Source organism: Palaemon carinicauda, chromosome 3 (assembly GCF_036898095.1).
Source record: "Palaemon carinicauda isolate YSFRI2023 chromosome 3, ASM3689809v2, whole genome shotgun sequence".
Lineage (NCBI taxonomy): Eukaryota > Metazoa > Arthropoda > Malacostraca > Decapoda > Palaemonidae > Palaemon > Palaemon carinicauda.
The window spans coordinates 61450337-61467527 of NC_090727.1; the positions used below are offsets into that span (position 1 = coordinate 61450337).

General features: G+C 39.6%; 1 long non-coding RNA gene across 5 annotated transcripts in view; it reads left to right on the top strand.

Moving 5' to 3' along the window:
* The window catches only part of LOC137638307 (uncharacterized), a 32154-nt gene that overhangs the window by 8824 nt on the left and 6139 nt on the right, over positions 1–17191 (top strand). The window contains exon 1 of one of the 5 annotated variants that reach the window (XR_011044023.1): positions 16487–16505. The exons of the other annotated variants lie outside the window; for them this stretch is intronic. This is a non-coding gene — a long non-coding RNA (uncharacterized lncRNA). Of the gene's footprint in view, positions 1–16486; positions 16506–17191 lie in introns of those variants that run through there. 5 annotated transcript variants of the gene reach the window in all.

A 17191-nucleotide genomic window follows, 5' to 3' on the forward strand; every position in this document is an offset into this window, starting at 1 on the left:
AATGTTTAGTGACTTTGGTTACCCACTTGTGAAGGTTTAATGCCTTTGGTTACCCACTTGTAAATGTTTAGTGCCTTTGGTTACCCACTTGTAAATGTTTAGTGACTTTGGTTACCCACTTGTAAATGTTTAGTGACTTGTGTTACCCACTTGTGAAGGTTTAGTGACTTTGGTTACCCACTTGTGAAGGTTTAGTGCCTTTGGTTACCCACTTGTGAAGGTTTAGTGCCTTTGGTTACCCACTTGTAAATGTTTAGTGACTTTGGTTACCCACTTGTAAATGTTTAGTGACTTTGGTTACCCACTTGTGAAGGTTTAATGCCTTTGGTTACCCACTTGTAAATGTTTAGTGACTTTGGTTACCCACTTGTAAATGTTTAGTGACTTTGGTTACCCACTTGTGAAGGTTTAATGCCTTTGGTTACCCACTTGTAAATGTTTAGTGCCTTTGGTTACCCACTTGTAAAAGTTTAGTGACTTTGGTTACCCACTTGTAAATGTTTAGTGACTTGTGTTACCCACTTGTGAAGGTTTAGTGACTTTGGTTACCCACTTGTGAAGGTTTAGTGCCTTTGGTTACCCACTTGTGAAGGTTTAGTGCCTTTGGTTACCCACTTGTAAATGTTTAGTGACTTTGGTTACCCACTTGTAAATGTTTAGTGACTTTGGTTACCCACTTGTGAAGGTTTAATGCCTTTGGTTACCCACTTGTAAATGTTTAGTGCCTTTGGTTACCTACTTGTAAATGTTTAGTGACTTTGGTTACCCACTTGTAAATGTTTAGTGACTTTGGTTACCCACTTGTGAAGGTTTAGTGACTTTGGGTACCCACTTGTGAAGGTTTAGTGACTGGTTACCCACTTGTAAATGTTTAGTGACTTTGGTTACCCACTTGTGAAGGTTTAGTGACTGGTTACCCACTTGTAAATGTTTAGTGACTTTGGTTACCCACTTGTGAAGGTTTAGTGACTTTGGTTACCCACTTGTGAAGGTTTAGTGACTTTGGTTACCCACTTGTAAATGTTTAGTGACTTTGGTTACCCACTTGTGAAGGTTTAGTGACTGGTTACCCACTTGTGAAGGTTTAGTGACTGGTTACCCACTTGTAAATGTTTAGTGACTTTGGTTACCCACTTGTGAAGGTTTAGTGACTGGTTACCCACTTGTGAATGTTTAGTGACTTTGGTTACCCACTTGTGAAGGTTTAGTGACTTTGGTTACCCACTTGTAAATGTTTAGTGACTTTGGTTACCCACTTGTGAAGGTTTAGTGACTTTGGTTACCCACTTGTTAATGTTTAGTGACTTTGGTTACCCACTTGTGAAGGTTTAGTGACTGGTTACCCACTTGTAAATGTTTAGTGACTTTGGTTACGCACTTGTGAAGGTTTAGTGACTTTGGTTACCCACTTGTGAAGGTTTAGTGACTTTGGTTACCCACTTGTGAAGGTTTAATGCCTTTGGTTACCCACTTGTGAAGGTTTAATGCCTTTGGTTACCCACTTGTGAAGGTTTAGTGCCTTTGGTTACCCACTTGTAAATGTTTAGTGACTTTGGTTACCCACTTGTAAATGTATAGTGACTTTGGTTACTCACTTGTGAAGGTTTAATGCCTTTGGCTACCCACTTGTAAATGTTTAGTGCCTTTGATTACCCACTTGTAAATGTTTAGTGACTTTGGTTACCCACTTGTAAATGTTTAGTGACTTTGGTTACCCACTTGTGAAGGTTTAGTGACTTTGGTTACCCACTTGTTAAGGTTTAGTGACTGGTTACCCACTTGTAAATGGTTAGTGACTTTGGTTACCCACTTGTGAAGGTTTAGTGACTGGTTACCCACTTGTAAATGTTTAGTGACTTTGGTTACCCACTTGTAAATGTTTAGTGACTTTGGTTACCCACTTGTAAATGTTTAGTGACTTTGTTTACCCACTTGTGAAGGTTTAGTGACTTTGGTTACCCATTTGTGAAGGTTTAGTGCCTTTGGTTACCCACTTGTAAATGTCTAGTGACTTTGGTTACCCACTTGTAAATATTTAGTGACTGGTTACCCACTTGTGAAGGTTTAATGCCTTTGGTTACCCACTTGTAAATGTTTTGTGCCTTTGGTTACCCACTTGTGAAGGTTTAGTGACTTTGGTTACCCACTTGTGAAGGTTTAGTGACTTTGGTTACCAACTTGTAAATGTTTAGTGACTTTGGTTACCCACTTGTAAATGTTTAGTGACTTTGGTTACCCACTTGTGAAGGTTTAATGCCTTTGGTTACCCACTTGTAAATGTTTAGTGACTTTGGTTACCCACTTGTAAATGTTTAGTGACTTTGGTTACCCACTTGTAAATGTTTAGTGACTTTGGTTACCCACTTGTGAAGGTTTAGTGACTTTGGTTACCCACTTGTGAAGGTTTAGTGACTTTGGTTACCCACTTGTGAAGGTTCAGTGACTTTGGTTACCCACTTGTGAAAGTTTAGTGACTTTGGTTACCCACTTGTGAAGGTTTAGTGACTTTGGTTACCCACTTGTAAATGTTTAGTGACTTTGGTTACCCACTTGTAAATGTTTAGTGACCTTGGTTACCCACTTGTGAAGGTTTAGTGACTTTGGTTACCCACTTGTAAATGTTTAGTGACTTTGGTTACCCACTTGTGAAGGTTTAGTGACTTTGGTTACCCACTTGTGAAGGCTTAGTGACTTTGGTTACCCACTTGTGAAGGTTTAGTGACTCGTTTCCCCCTTGTAAATGTTTAGTGACTTTGGTTACCCACTTGTAAATGTTTAGTGACTTTGGTTACCCACTTGTAAATGTTTAGTGACTTTGGTTACCCACTTGTGAAGGTTTAGTGACTTTGGTTACCCACTTGTAAATGTTTAGTGACTTTGGTTACCCACTTGTGAAGGTTAAGTGACTTTGGTTACCCACTTGTAAATGTTTAGTGACTTTGGTTACCCACTTGTGAAGGTTTAGTGACTTTGGTTACCCACTTGTGAAGGTTTAGTGACTTTGGTTACCCACTTGTGAAGGTTTAGTGACTTTGGTTACCCACTTGTGAAGGTTTAGCGACTTTGGTTACCCACTTGTAAATGTTTAGTGACTTTGGTTACCCACTTGTGAAGGTTTAATGCCTTTGGTTACCCACTTGTGAAGGTTTAGTGACTTTGGTTACCCACTTGTAAATGTTTAGTGACTTTGGTTACCCACTTGTAAATATTTAATGACTTTGGTTACCCACTTGTGAAGGTTTAGTGACTTTGGTTACCCACTTGTGAAGGATTAGTGACTTTGGTTACCCACTTGTGAAGGTTTAGTGACTTTGGTTACCCACTTGTGAAGGTTTAGTGACTTTGGTTACCCACTTGTAAAGGTTTAGTAACTTTGGTTACCCACTTGTAAATGTTTAGTGACTTTGGTTACTCACTTGTAAATGTTTAGTGACTTTGGTTACCCACTTGTGAAGGTTTAATGCCTTTGGTTACCCACTTGTAAATGTTTAGTGACTTTGGTTACCCACTTGTAAATGTTTAGTGACTTTGGTTACCCACTTGTGAATGTTTAGTGACTGGTTACCCATTTGTGAAGGTTTAGTGACTTTGGTTACCCACTTGTGAAGGTTTAGTGACTTTGGTTACCCACTTGTGAAGGTTTAGTGACTTTGGTTACCCACTTGTGAAGGTTTAGTGACTTTGGTTACCCACTTGTGAAGGTTTAGTGACTTTGGTTACCCACTTGTGAAGGTTTAGTGACTTTGGTTACCCACTTGTGAAGGTTTAGTGACTTTGGTTACCCACTTGTAAATGTTTAGTGACTTTGGTTACCCACTTGTGAAGGTTTAGTGACTTTGGTTACCCACTTGTGAAGGTTTAGTGACTTTGGTTACCCACTTGTGAAGGTTTAGTGACTGGTTTCCCCCTTGTAAATGTTTAGTGACTTTGGTTACCCACTTGTAAATGTTTAGTGACTTTGGTTACCCACTTGTAAATGTTTAGTGACTTTGGTTACCCACTTGTGAAGGTTTAGTGACTTTGGTTACCCACTTGTAAATGTTTAGTGACTTTGGTTACCCACTTGTGAAGGTTTAGTGACTTTGGTTACCCACTTGTGAAGGTTTAGTGACTTTGGTTACCCACTTGTGAAGGTTTAGTGACTTTGGTTACCCACTTGTGAAGGTTTAGTGACTTTGGTTACCCAATTGTGAAGGTTTAGCGACTTTGGTTACCCACTTGTAAATGTTTAGTGACTTTGGTTACCCACTTGTAAATGTTTAGTGACTTTGGTTACCCACTTGTGAATGTTTAGTGACTTTGGTTACCCACTTGTGAATGTTTAGTGACTTTGGTTACCCACTTGTGAATGTTTAGTGACGTTGGTTACCCACTTGTGAATGTTTAGTGACTTTGGTTACCCACTGTGAAGGTTTAGTGACTTTGGTTACCCACTTGTAAATGTTTAGTGCCTTTGGTTACCCACTTGTAAATGTTTAGTGACTTTGGTTACCCACTTGTAAATGTTTAGTGACTTTGGTTACCCACTTGTGAAGGTTTAATGCCTTTGGTTACCCACTTGTAAATGTTTAGTGCCTTTGGTTACCCACTTGTAAATGTTTAGTGACTTTGGTTACCCACTTGTAAATGTTTAGTGACTTTGGTTACCCACTTGTGAAGGTTTAGTGACTTTGGTTACCCACTTGTGAAGGTTTAATGCCTTTGGTTACCCACTTGTGAAGGTTTAGTGCCTTTGGTTACCCACTTGTAAATGTTTAGTGACTTTGGTTACCCACTTGTGAAGGTTTAATGCCTTTGGTTACCCACTTGTAAATGTTTAGTGCCTTTGGTTACCCACTTGTAAATGTTTAGTGCCTTTGGTTACCCACTTGTAAATGTTTAGTGACTTTGGTTACCCACTTGTGAAGGTTTAGTGACTTTGGTTACCCACTTGTGAAGGTTTAGTGACTGGTTACCCACTTGTAAATGTTTAGTGACTTTGGTTACCCACTTGTGAAGGTTTAGTGACTTTGGTTACCCACTTGTGAAGGTTTAGTGACTTTGGTTACCCACTTGTAAATGTTTAGTGACTGGTTACCCACTTGTGAAGGTTTAGTGACTTTGGTTACCCACTTGTAAATGTTTAGTGACTTTGGTTACCCACTTGTGAAGGTTTAGTGACTGGTTACCCACTTGTAAATGTTTAGTGACTTTGGTTACGCACTTGTGAAGGTTTAGTGACTTTGGATACGCACTTGTGAAGGTTTAGTGACTTTGGTTACCCACTTGTGAAGGTTTAATGCCTTTGGTTACCCACTTGTGAAGGTTTAATGCCTTTGGTTACCCACTTGTGAAGGTTTAGTGCCTTTGGTTACCCACTTGTAAATGTTTAGTGACTTTGGTTACCCACTTGTAAATGTTTAGTGACTTTGGTTACCCACTTGTGAAGGTTTAATGCCTTTGGCTACCCACTTGTAAATGTTTAGTGCCTTTGGTTACCCACTCTTAAATGTTTAGTGACTTTGGTTACCCACTTGTAAATGTTTAGTGACTTTGGTTACCCACTTGTGAAGGTTTAGCGACTTTGGTTACCCACTTGTTAAGGTTTAGTGACTGGTTACCCACTTGTAAATGGTTAGTGACTTTGGTTACCCACTTGTGAAGGTTTAGTGACTGGTTACACACTTGTAAATGTTTAGTGACTTTGGTTACCCACTTGTAAATGTTTAGTGACTTTGGTTACCCACTTGTAAATGTTTAGTGACTTGGGTTACCCACTTGTGAAGGTTTAGTGACTTTGGTTACCCATTTGTGAAGGTTTAGTGCCTTTGGTTACCCACTTGTAAATGTTTAGTGACTTTGGTTACCCACTTGTAAATATTTAGTGACTTTGGTTACCCACTTGTGAAGGTTTAATGCCTTTGGTTACCCACTTGTAAATGTTTAGTGCCTTTGGTTACCCACTTGTGAAGGTTTAGTGACTTTGGTTACCCACTTGTAAATGTTTAGTGACTTTGGTTACCCACTTGTGAAGGTTTAGTGACTGGTTACCCACTTGTGAAGGTTTAGTGACTGGTTACCCACTTGTAAATGTTTAGTGACTTTGGTTACCCACTTGTGAAGGTTTAGTGACTGGTTACCCACTTGTAAATGTTTAGTGACTTTGGTTACCCACTTGTGAAGGTTTAGTGACTTTGGTTACCCACTTGTAAATGTTTAGTGACTTTGGTTACCCACTTGTGAAGGTTTAGTGACTTTGGTTACCCACTTGTAAATGTTTAGTGACTTTGGTTACCCACTTGTGAAGGTTTAGTGACTGGTTACCCACTTGTAAATGTTTAGTGACTTTGGTTACCCACTTGTGAAGGTTTAGTGACTTTGGTTACCCACTTGTGAAGGTTTAGTGACTTTGGTTACCCACTTGTGAAGGTTTAATGCCTTTGGTTACCCACTTGTAAATGTTTAGTGCCTTTGGTTACCCACTTGTGAATGTTTAGTGACTTTGGTTACCCACTTGTGAAGGTTTAGTGACTTTGATTACCCACTTGTTGAGGTTTAGTGACTGGTTACCCACTTGTAAATGTTTAGTAACTTTGGTTACCCACTTGTGAAGGTTTAGTGACTGGTTACCCACTTGTAAATGTTTAGTGACTTTGGTTACCCACTTGTAAATGTTTAGTGACTTTGGTTACCCAATTGTAAATGTTTAGTGACTTTGGTTACCCACTTGTGAAGGTTTAGTGACTTTGGTTACCCACTTGTGAAGGTTTAATGCCTTTGGTTACCCACTTGTAAATGTTTAGTGCCTTTGGTTACCCACTTGTGAAGGTTTAGTGACTTTGGTTACCCACTTGTGAAGGTTTAGTGACTTTGGTTACCCACTTGTAAATGTTTAGTGACTTTGGTTACCCACTTGTAAATGTTTAGTGACTTTGGTTACCCACTTGTGAAGGTTTAATGCCTTTGGTTACCCACTTGTAAATGTTTAGTGACTTTGGTTACCCACTTGTAAATGTTTAGTGACTTTGGTTACCCACTGTGAAAGTTTAGTGACTGGTTACCAACTTGAGAAGGTTTAGTGACTTTGGTTACCCACTTGTGAAGGTTTAGTGACTGGTTACCCACTTGAAAAGGTTTAGTGACTTTGGTTACCCACTTGTGAAGATTTAGTGACTTTGGTTACCCACTTGTGAAGATTTAGTGACTTTGGTTACCCACTTGTGAAGGTTTAGTGACTTTGGTTACCCACTTGTGAAGGTTTAGTGACTTTGGTTATCCACTTGTGAAGGTTTAGTGACTGGTTTCCCCCTTGTAAATGTTTAGTAACTTTGGTTACCCACTTGTAAATGTTTAGTGACTTTGGTTACCCACTTGTGAAGGTTTAGTGACTTTGGTTACCCACTTGTAAATGTTTAGTGACTTTGGTTACCCACTTGTGAAGGTTTAGTGACTTTGGTTACCCACTTGTGAAGGTTTAGTGACTTTGGTTACCCACTTGTGAAGGTTTAGTGACTGGTTTCCCCCTTGTAAATGTTTAGTGACTTTGGTTACCCACTTTTAAATGTTTAGTGACTTTGGTTACCCACTTGTAAATGTTTAGTGACTTTGGTTACCCACTTGTGAATGTTTAGTGACTTTGGTTACCCACTTGTAAATGTTTAGTGACTTTGGTTACCCACTTGTGAATGTTTAGTGACTTTGGTTACCCACTTGTAAATGTTTAGTGACTTTGGTTACCCACTTGTGAAGGTTTAGTGACTTTGGTTACCCACTTGTAAATGTTTAGTGACTTTGGTTACCCACTTGTAAATGTTTAGTGACTTTGGTTACCCACTTGTGAAGGTTTAGTGACTTTGGTTACCCACTTGTGAAGGTTTAGTGACTTTGGTTACTCACTTGTGAAGGTTTAGCGACTTTGGTTACCCACTTGTAAATGTTTTGTGACTTTGGTTACCCACTTGTAAATGTTTAGTGACTTTGGTTACCCACTTGTGAATGTTTAGTGACTTTGGTTACCCACTTGTGAATGTTTAGTGACTTTGGTTACCCACTTGTGAATGTTTAGTGACTTTGGTTACCCACTTGTAAATGTTTAGTGACTTTGGTTACCCACTTGTAAATGTTTAGTGACTTGGGTTACCCACTTGTGAATGTTTAGTGACTTTGGTTACCCACTTGTGAATGTTTAGTGACGTTGGTTACCCACTTGTGAAGGTTTAATGCCCTTGGTTAGCCACTTGTAAATGTTTAGTGACTTTGGTTACCCACTTGTAAATGTTTAGTGACTTTGGTTACCCACTTGTAAATGTTTAGTGACTTTGGTTACCCACTTGTGAATGTTTAGTGACGTTGGTTACCCACTTGTGAAGGTTTAATGCCCTTGGTTACCCACTTGTAAATGTTTAGTGACTTTGGTTACCCACTTGTAAATGTTTAGTGACTTTGGTTAGCCACTTGTGAAGGTTTAATGCCCTTGGTTAGCCACTTGTAAATGTTTAGTGCCTTTGGTTACCCACTTGTGAAGGTTTAATGCCTTTGGTTACCCACTTGTGAGGGTTTAATGCCTTTGGTTACCCACTTGTGAAGGTTTAATGCCTTTGGTTACCCACTTGTGAAGGTTTAATGCCTTTGGTTACCCACTTGTGAAGGTTTAGTGCCTTTGGTTACCCACTTGTAAATGTTTAGTGCCTTTGGTTACCCACTTGTAAATGTTTAGTGACTTTGGTTACCCACTTGTAAATGTTTAGTGACTTTGGTTACCCACTTGTGAAGGTTTAATGCCTTTGGTTACCCACTTGTGAAGGTTTAGTGCCTTTGGTTACCCACTTGTAAATGTTTAGTGCCTTTGGTTACCCACTTGTAAATGTTTAGTGACTTTGGTTACCCACTTGTGAAGGTTTAGTGACTGGTTACCCACTTGTAAATGTTTAGTGACTTTGGTTACCCACTTGTGAAGGTTTAGTGACTGGTTACCCACTTGTAAATGTTTAGTGACTTTGGTTACCCACTTGTAAATGTTTAGTGACTTTGGTTACCCACTTGTGAAGGTTTAATGCCTTTGGTTACCCACTTGTAAATGTTTAGTGCCTTTGGTTACCCACTTGTAAATGTTTAGTGACTTTGGTTACCCACTTGTAAATGTTTAGTGACTTGTGTTACCCACTTGTGAAGGTTTAGTGACTTTGGTTACCCACTTGTGAAGGTTTAGTGCCTTTGGTTACCCACTTGTGAAGGTTTAGTGCCTTTGGTTACCCACTTGTAAATGTTTAGTGACTTTGGTTACCCACTTGTAAATGTTTAGTGACTTTGGTTACCCACTTGTGAAGGTTTAATGCCTTTGGTTACCCACTTGTAAATGTTTAGTGACTTTGGTTACCCACTTGTAAATGTTTAGTGACTTTGGTTACCCACTTGTGAAGGTTTAATGCCTTTGGTTACCCACTTGTAAATGTTTAGTGCCTTTGGTTACCCACTTGTAAATGTTTAGTGACTTTGGTTACCCACTTGTAAATGTTTAGTGACTTGTGTTACCCACTTGTGAAGGTTTAGTGACTTTGGTTACCCACTTGTGAAGGTTTATTGCCTTTGGTTACCCACTTGTGAAGGTTTAGTGCCTTTGGTTACCCACTTGTAAATGTTTAGTGACTTTGGTTACCCACTTGTAAATGTTTAGTGACTTTGGTTACCCACTTGTGAAGGTTTAATGCCTTTGGTTACCCACTTGTAAATGTTTAGTGCCTTTGGTTACCTACTTGTAAATGTTTAGTGACTTTGGTTACCCACTTGTAAATGTTTAGTGACTTTGGTTACCCACTTGTGAAGGTTTAGTGACTTTGGTTACCCACTTGTGAAGGTTTAGTGACTGGTTACCCACTTGTAAATGTTTAGTGACTTTGGTTACCCACTTGTGAAGGTTTAGTGACTGGTTACCCACTTGTAAATGTTTAGTGACTTTGGTTACCCACTTGTGAAGGTTTAGTGACTTTGGTTACCCACTTGTGAAGGTTTAGTGACTTTGGTTACCCACTTGTAAATGTTTAGTGACTTTGGTTACCCACTTGTGAAGGTTTAGTGACTGGTTACCCACTTGTGAAGGTTTAGTGACTGGTTACCCACTTGTAAATGTTTAGTGACTTTGGTTACCCACTTGTGAAGGTTTAGTGACTGGTTACCCACTTGTGAAGGTTTAGTGACTTTGGTTACCCACTTGTGAAGGTTTAGTGACTTTGGTTACCCACTTGTAAATGTTTAGTGACTTTGGTTACCCACTTGTGAAGGTTTAGTGACTTTGGTTACCCACTTGTTAATGTTTAGTGACTTTGGTTACCCACTTGTGAAGGTTTAGTGACTGGTTACCCACTTGTAAATGTTTAGTGACTTTGGTTACCACTTGTGAAGGTTTAGTGACTTTGGTTACCCACTTGTGAAGGTTTAGTGACTTTGGTTACCCACTTGTGAAGGTTTAATGCCTTTGGTTACCCACTTGTGAAGGTTTAATGCCTTTGGTTACCCACTTGTGAAGGTTTAGTGCCTTTGGTTACCCACTTGTAAATGTTTAGTGACTTTGGTTACCCACTTGTAAATGTATAGTGACTTTGGTTACTCACTTGTGAAGGTTTAATGCCTTTGGCTACCCACTTGTAAATGTTTAGTGCCTTTGATTACCCACTTGTAAATGTTTAGTGACTTTGGTTACCCACTTGTAAATGTTTAGTGACTTTGGTTACCCACTTGTGAAGGTTTAGTGACTTTGGTTACCCACTTGTTAAGGTTTAGTGACTGGTTACCCACTTGTAAATGGTTAGTGACTTTGGTTACCCACTTGTGAAGGTTTAGTGACTGGTTACCCACTTGTAAATGTTTAGTGACTTTGGTTACCCACTTGTAAATGTTTAGTGACTTTGGTTACCCACTTGTAAATGTTTAGTGACTTTGGTTACCCACTTGTGAAGGTTTAGTGACTTTGGTTACCCATTGTGAAGGTTTAGTGCCTTTGGTTACCCACTTGTAAATGTTAGTGACTTTGGTTACCCACTTGTAAATTTTAGTGACTTTGGTTACCCACTTGTGAAGGTTTAATGCCTTTGGTTACCCACTTGTAAATGTTTTGTGCCTTTGGTTACCCACTTGTGAAGGTTTAGTGACTTTGGTTACCCACTTGTGAAGGTTTAGTGACTTTGGTTACCCACTTGTAAATGTTTAGTGACTTTGGTTACCCACTTGTAAATGTTTAGTGACTTTGGTTACCCACTTGTGAAGGTTTAATGCTTTGGTTACCCACTTGTAAATGTTTAGTGACTTTGGTTACCCACTTGTAAATGTTTAGTGACTTTGGTTACCCACTTGTAAATGTTTAGTGACTTTGGTTACCCACTTGTGAAGGTTTAGTGACTTTGGTTACCCACTTGTGAAGGTTTAGTGACTTTGGTTACCCACTTGTGAAGGTTTAGTGACTTTGGTTACCCACTTGTGAAAGTTTAGTGACTTTGGTTACCCACTTGTGAAGGTTTAGTGACTTTGGTTACCCACTTGTAAATGTTTAGTGACTTTGGTTACCCACTTGTAAATGTTTAGTGACTTGGTTACCCACTTGTGAAGGTTTAGTGACTTTGGTTACCCACTTGTAAATGTTTAGTGACTTTGGTTACCCACTTGTGAAGGTTTAGTGACTTTGGTTACCCACTTGTGAAGGCTTAGTGACTTTGGTTACCCACTTGTGAAGGTTTAGTGACTCGGTTTCCCCTTGTGAAATGTTTAGTGACTTTGGTTACCCACTTGTAAATGTTTAGTGACTTTGGTTACCCACTTGTAAATGTTTAGTGACTTTGGTTACCCACTTGTGAAGGTTTAGTGACTTTGGTTACCCACTTGTAAATGTTTAGTGACTTTGGTTACCCACTTGTGAAGGTTAAGTGACTTTGGTTACCCACTTGTAAATGTTTAGTGACTTTGGTTACCCACTTGTGAAGGTTTAGTGACTTTGGTTACCCACTTGTGAAGGTTTAGTGACTTTGGTTACCCACTTGTGAAGGTTTAGCGACTTTGGTTACCCACTTGTAAATGTTTAGTGACTTTGGTTACCCACTTGTGAAGGTTTAATGCCTTTGGTTACCCACTTGTGAAGGTTTAGTGACTTTGGTTACCCACTTGTAAATGTTTAGTGACTTTGGTTACCCACTTGTAAATTTTAATGACTTTGGTTACCCACTTGTGAAGGTTTAGTGACTTTGGTTACCCACTTGTGAAGGTTTAGTGACTTTGGTTACCCACTTGTGAAGGTTTAGTGACTTTGGTTACCCACTTGTGAAGGTTTAGTGACTTTGGTTACCCACTTGTGAAGGTTTAGTACTTTGGTTACCCACTTGTAAATGTTTAGTGACTTTGGTTACCCACTTGTGAAATGTTTAGTGACTTTGGTTACCCACTTGTGAAGGTTTAATGCCTTTGGTTACCCACTTGTAAATGTTTAGTGACTTTGGTTACCCACTTGTAAATGTTTAGTGACTTTGGTTACCCACTTGTGAATGTTTAGTGACTTTGGTTACCCATTGTGAAGGTTTAGTGACTTTGGTTACCCACTTGTGAAGGTTTAGTGACTTTGGTTACCCACTTGTGAAGGTTTAGTGACTTTGGTTACCCACTTGTGAAGGTTTAGTGACTTTGGTTACCCACTTGTGAAGGTTTAGTGACTTTGGTTACCCACTTGTGAAGGTTTAGTGACTTTGGTTACCCACTTGTAAATGTTTAGTGACTTTGGTTACCCACTTGTGAAGGTTTAGTGACTTTGGTTACCCACTTGTGAAGGTTTAGTGACTTTGGTTACCCACTTGTGAAGGTTTAGTGACTGGTTACCCCTTGTAAATGTTTAGTGACTTTGGTTACCCACTTGTAAATGTTTAGTGACTTTGGTTACCCACTTGTAAATGTTTAGTGACTTTGGTTACCCACTTGTGAAGGTTTAGTGACTTTGGTTACCCACTTGTAAATGTTTAGTGACTTTGGTTACCCACTTGTGAAGGTTTAGTGACTTTGGTTACCCACTTGTGAAGGTTTAGTGACTTTGGTTACCCACTTGTGAAGGTTTAGTGACTTTGGTTACCCACTTGTGAAGGTTTAGTGACTTTGGTTACCCAATTGTGAAGGTTTAGGACTTTGGTTACCCACTTGTAAATGTTTAGTGACTTTGGTTACCCACTTGTGAAGGTTTAGTGACTTTGGTTACCCACTTGTGAAGTTTAGTGACTTTGGTTACCCACTTGTGAATGTTTAGTGACTTTGGTTACCCACTTGTGAAGTTTAGTGACGTTGGTTACCCACTTGTGAATGTTTAGTGACTTTGGTTACCCACTTGTGAAGGTTTAGTGACTTTGGTTACCCACTTGTAAGGTTTAGTGACTTTGGTTACCCACTTGTGAAGGTTTAATGCTTTGGCTACCCACTTGTAAATGTTTAGTGCCTTTGGTTACCCACTTGTAAATGTTTAGTGACTTTGGTTACCCACTTGTAAATGTTTAGTGACTTTGGTTACCCACTTGTGAAGGTTTAGTGACTTTGGTTACCCACTTGTAAGGTTTAGTGACTTTGGTTACCCACTTGTGAAGGTTTAGTGACTTTGGTTACCCACTTGTGAAGGTTTAGTGACTTTGGTTACCCACTTGTGAAGGTTTAGTGACTGGTTACCCACTTGTAAATGGTTAGTGACTTTGGTTACCCACTTGTGAATGTTTAGTGACTTGGTTACCCACTTGTAAATGTTTAGTGCCTTTGGTTACCCACTTGTGAAGGTTTAGTGACTTTGGTTACCCACTTGTGAAGGTTTAGTGACTTTGGTTACCCACTTGTGAAGGTTTAGTGACTTTGGTTACCCCTTGTGAAGGTTTAGTGACTTTGGTTACCCACTTGTAAATGTTTAGTGACTTTGGTTACCCACTTGTAAGTTTAGTGACTTTGGTTACCCACTTGTGAAGGTTTAATGGCTTTGGTTACCACTTGTAAATGTTTAGTGACTTTGGTTACCCACTTGTGAAGGTTTAATGCCTTTTGTTAGCCACTTGGAAATGTTTAGTGACTTTTGTTACCCACTTGTGAAGGTTTAATGCCCTTGGTTAGCCACTTGTAAATGTTTAGTGCCTTTGGTTACCCACTTGTGAAGGTTTAGTGACTTTGGTTACCCACTTGTAAATGTTTAGTGCCTTTGGTTAGCCACTTGTAAATGTTTAGTGACTTTGGTTACCCACTTGTGAAGGTTTAATGCCTTTGGTTAGCCACTTGTAAATTTAGTGACTTTGGTTACCCACTTGTGAAGGTTTAATGTCTTTGGTTAGCCACTTGTAAATGTTTAGTGACTTTGGTTACCCACTTGTGAAGGTTTAATGCTTTGGTTTGCCACTTGTGAAGGTTTAGTGACTTTGGTTACCACTTGTGAAGGTTTAATGCCTTTGGTTAGCCACTTGTAAGGTTAGTGACCTTGGTTACCCACTTGTGAAGGTTTAATGCTTTGGTTACCCACTTGTGAAGGTTTAGTGCTTTGGTTCCCACATGTAAATGTTTAGTGCTTTGGTTACCCACTTGTAAGTTTAGTGCCTTTGGTTACCCACTTGTGAAGGTTTAGTGACTGGTTACCCCCTTTAAATGTTTAGTGCCCTTGGTTACCCACTTGTGAAGGTTTAGTGACTTTGGTTACCCACTTGTGAAGGTTTAGTGACTTTGGTTACCCACTTGTGAAGGTTAGTGACTTTGGTTACCTTGTGAAGGTTTAGTGCGTTGGTTACCCACTTGTGAAGGTTTAGTGACTTTGGTTGCACACATGAAGTTTTAGTGATTTGGTTACCCACTTGTGAAGGTTGAGGGACTTTGGTTGCACACTTGTGAAGGTTGAGGGACTTTGGTTGCACACTGTGAAGGTTGAGGGACTTTGGTTGCACACTTGTGAAGGTTCAGGGACTTTGGTTGCACACCTGTGAAGGTTCAGGGACTTTGGTTGCACACTTGTGAAGGTTCAGGGATTGGTTGCACACCTGTGAAGGTTCAGGGACTTTGGTTGCACACTTGTGAAGGTTGAGGGACTTTGGTTGCACACTTGTGAAGGTTGAGGGACGTTGGTTGCACACTTGTGAAGGTTGAGGGACTTGGTTGCACACTTGTGAAGGTTGAGGGACGTTGGTTGCACACTTGTGAAGGTTGAGGGACTTTGGTTGCACACTTGTGAAGGTTGAGGGACTTTGGTTGCACACTTGTGAAGGTTGAGGGACTTTGGTTGCACACTTGTGAAGGTTGAGGGACTTTGGTTGCACACTTGTGAAGGTTGAGGGACTTTGGTTGCACACTTGTGAAGGTTGAGGGACTTTGGTTGCACACTTGTGAAGGTTGAGGGACTTTTTGCACACTTGTGAAGGTTGAGGGACGTTGGTTGCACACTTGTGAAGGTTGAGGGACGTTGGTTGCACACTTGTGAAGGTTGAGGGACGTTGGTTGCACACTTGTGAAGGTTGAGGGACGTTGGTTGCACACTTGTGAAGGTTGAGGGACGTTGGTTGCACACTTGTGAAGGTTGAGGGACGTTGGTTGCACACTTGTGAAGGTTGAGGGACTTTGGTTGCACACTTGTGAAGGTTGAGGGACGTTGGTTGCACACTTGTGAAGGTTGAGGGACGTTGGTTGCACACTTGTGAAGGTTGAGGGACGTTGGTTGCACACTTGGGAAGGTTGAGGTACGTTGGTTGCACACTTGGGAAGGTTTGGTGACTTTGGTTGGACACGTGAAGGTTTTTTTAAGCAATCTTAGTACTTTGCTTGGTTTTACTTGAAAGGATTTTAATTTATAAGAATAATTTTCCTGCATTTTTGTTCAAGTGCATGTAAACTGTATCTTTTGAGGGTTAAAATATACATTAATTACTAGGACAACTCGAATTCGCTATAAGAAGTACACGAGTGCTGGGTAGTTTGGCCTTTTTCTGTTTAATGGGGCCTGGGGCATAATAAATTTGGTCTATTTCACACAAGTTAGTTTTCAATTTTGGAGCTGATTAAGAGTTACTCTGCATGCGTTGTTAGATTTTGTCAGCGGTTTGTTTTTTTATGACAAGCATTTTATGCCCTTTTTTTAAGCTATTACGAGCTTCCAAATGTTTATGCACAAGTTCCCGGATGTTGTTCTACAACAAACACTTTCCCTATCATCCCCCCCAGTAAAAGCATCATTACAATCACGCGAAGACGTCTCCAAGAGGGAAAAGACAATCTATTTTGAAATTCAGCGCAATGTCATCTTTCTCGGTAGGCCTAATTGCTAATGTTGAAAATGTTCTCCCTTCAGTATCTAGCATAAGTTTCTTCATGTAAGAGGTTCAAAAACTCGGTCAGAAATGCATACAATAAAAGATAGCGAGTAGGGAAACATATAGTTCATGTATTTGGCTAGAAATTGAAGTATCATATATTTGCCCATTCAAGTTTTGACTGTTTTTTCTTTTTTCCTTCCAAAGGAACTTGACGTTTCTAGTTCTTCGGCACTTCCATAAAGGGTTAGTCTTGATAACATACATTTCTAGATTTTGAGTCATGTTATTTAACTAAGTATTAACTGAAGTGATTTAGGTAAAGTGTTAAATTGAAATTTTCAAGTATTTTGCCCTTTTTACAAAATCCCTTGGTTTTAAAGTCGGTTTTGGTCTTAATACGTGACGATGATCACCCAAATTTGTCGCGACTTATATTTTCAAGGTATTTGCTTTCCTGGCGAATTTTGAGATTTTGACTTTGCCTTGTGATATCTGTTAGACGCAGATTATAGTTACTGGAATGAGTAAATTAAATTAAATTTTTGGTACTGACCAATATGTATATAAGTTTTCACATTAGTGAGGTTGTGAATAATTTTTTTTTTCTAATTTGATGCAACAAGTGATTGATGTGGAACTGGAATTGAGCAGTCATCGTTTGTTTATAAATATAACATTTGGGAGTTTAAATGCTTCAATTTTGTCTGAAAATTATTTATGCAGCTTCATACAAAAGTAGTTTTTGTGTTTTTACCGGGTGTTTGTCATGGTTTTAGTAAGCAAATTGAGATTATTGAAAAAAAAAAAAAAAAAAAAATTAAAGGTCGCTCATGAGTGGCAGAGGCAAGGGACAGTGATAATTCCCTAGCAAGCAGGACAATGCCCTACAGACTGACCATATATATGATCAGTTCCCCAGCCCCCTCTCC